The 1,166-nt window shown below is 34.8% G+C and overlaps 1 long non-coding RNA gene across 1 annotated transcript; it reads right to left on the reverse strand.

Annotated features, from left to right (window-relative positions):
- Nucleotides 1–511: 511 nt before the first annotated feature.
- LOC109581951 (uncharacterized) lies at nucleotides 512–1,111 on the reverse strand. Its single transcript, XR_002184828.1, has 2 exons — nucleotides 917–1,111; nucleotides 512–670 (listed from the first exon to the last, which is right to left on the reverse strand). It is a non-coding gene; the product is annotated as an uncharacterized LOC109581951 (long non-coding RNA).
- Nucleotides 1,112–1,166: the final 55 nt, after the last annotated feature.

The raw sequence follows: 1,166 nt of genomic DNA on the forward strand, positions 1-1,166 counted from the left end.
CCCTTCACAGATGAAAAAAATACCGCAATGTATGTAAAAAAAGCCATCTATTACAAAAAGCATTTGCTATGATTGCAATGGTTTTGTGGTTAATAACAATGAATAATGTTAATAATGAATATTTTATCTTATAATTAAAATTGCGCCCGCCCGCGTCAGTGCCGCGTGTGCAAGGGGAAACTATAAATTTAATTGGAGTGGCCTAATAGTTAACTAACCATTATTAACAGTTAACTAAAATAACTAATGGTTAGTTAACTTTAATAACATGGTGGATACTATTTATTAATGCTATAATGATCAAAAAATCCAAGAAAAAAATCCAAAAAATCCAACAAGAATCCAAAAAAATCCAAAAATCCAGTCAAAATTTGAGTGGATTTTAAATCTGGTACACTTTTGGAGGCCGTTTCGGACCCCTCGTTCAGTAGTGCCTACCATCCGTGTTTGCCTTAAGTCACACCCCTTCACAATGGCAGCTATCATGATCCTTTCAAGAAACTACCCCAAATGCTATAAGGTCTACAAATAAGCATTGAATACTACAATAGATAATGATATTGACAGATAATTAAAATTTGTGTTCTATAAGTGCCTTTGAAGCATCATATCTCCTATATTCATGATTCTTTTAAACAAAAACCTCAGTTTTATCCTTCCATTTGCAGACCTATAAATACCAAAATAAATATTACATCAACTTAAAACTGACATTGCCAAATATTTCATCATAGTAGCTCTCCATTAATGAAAGTCTTACAACCATTCATGATTCTAGTAAGCTGGTTCAGTCCCACAAAGTCAACAAGTGGAAAATACCCTTTAGGCTCTACTGTTGCAGTATCTACATCTGTAGGCACTTATAAAGGACCCAGTCAACTACTTTAAACCTTTACCTAACTGCTCAATACCTTACCTGTCTGTATTAAGCTTCCAAACTAATACAATAGTCCCACAAAAATGTACTGTTGGTTCTGCTCTTCCTCCATTGAAATAGCACAAGGTCAAAGAAAAGGCGTGACTATGAATATACTTAACACAAACGCGGATGGTGAGTGTAGTAGTAATGCGCTCACGTGACCAGTCTCCAATCCCTCTAACAGTCGTATATCTATATGGTTGAACCATAGATTGGACACATGTTTGTCGCGTGTAATTTATATGTA

The sequence above is a fragment of the Amphimedon queenslandica genome, unplaced genomic scaffold, assembly GCF_000090795.2.
Source record: "Amphimedon queenslandica unplaced genomic scaffold, v1.1 AMPQUscaffold_13410, whole genome shotgun sequence".
In the NCBI taxonomy this organism is placed as follows: Eukaryota; Metazoa; Porifera; class Demospongiae; order Haplosclerida; family Niphatidae; genus Amphimedon; species Amphimedon queenslandica.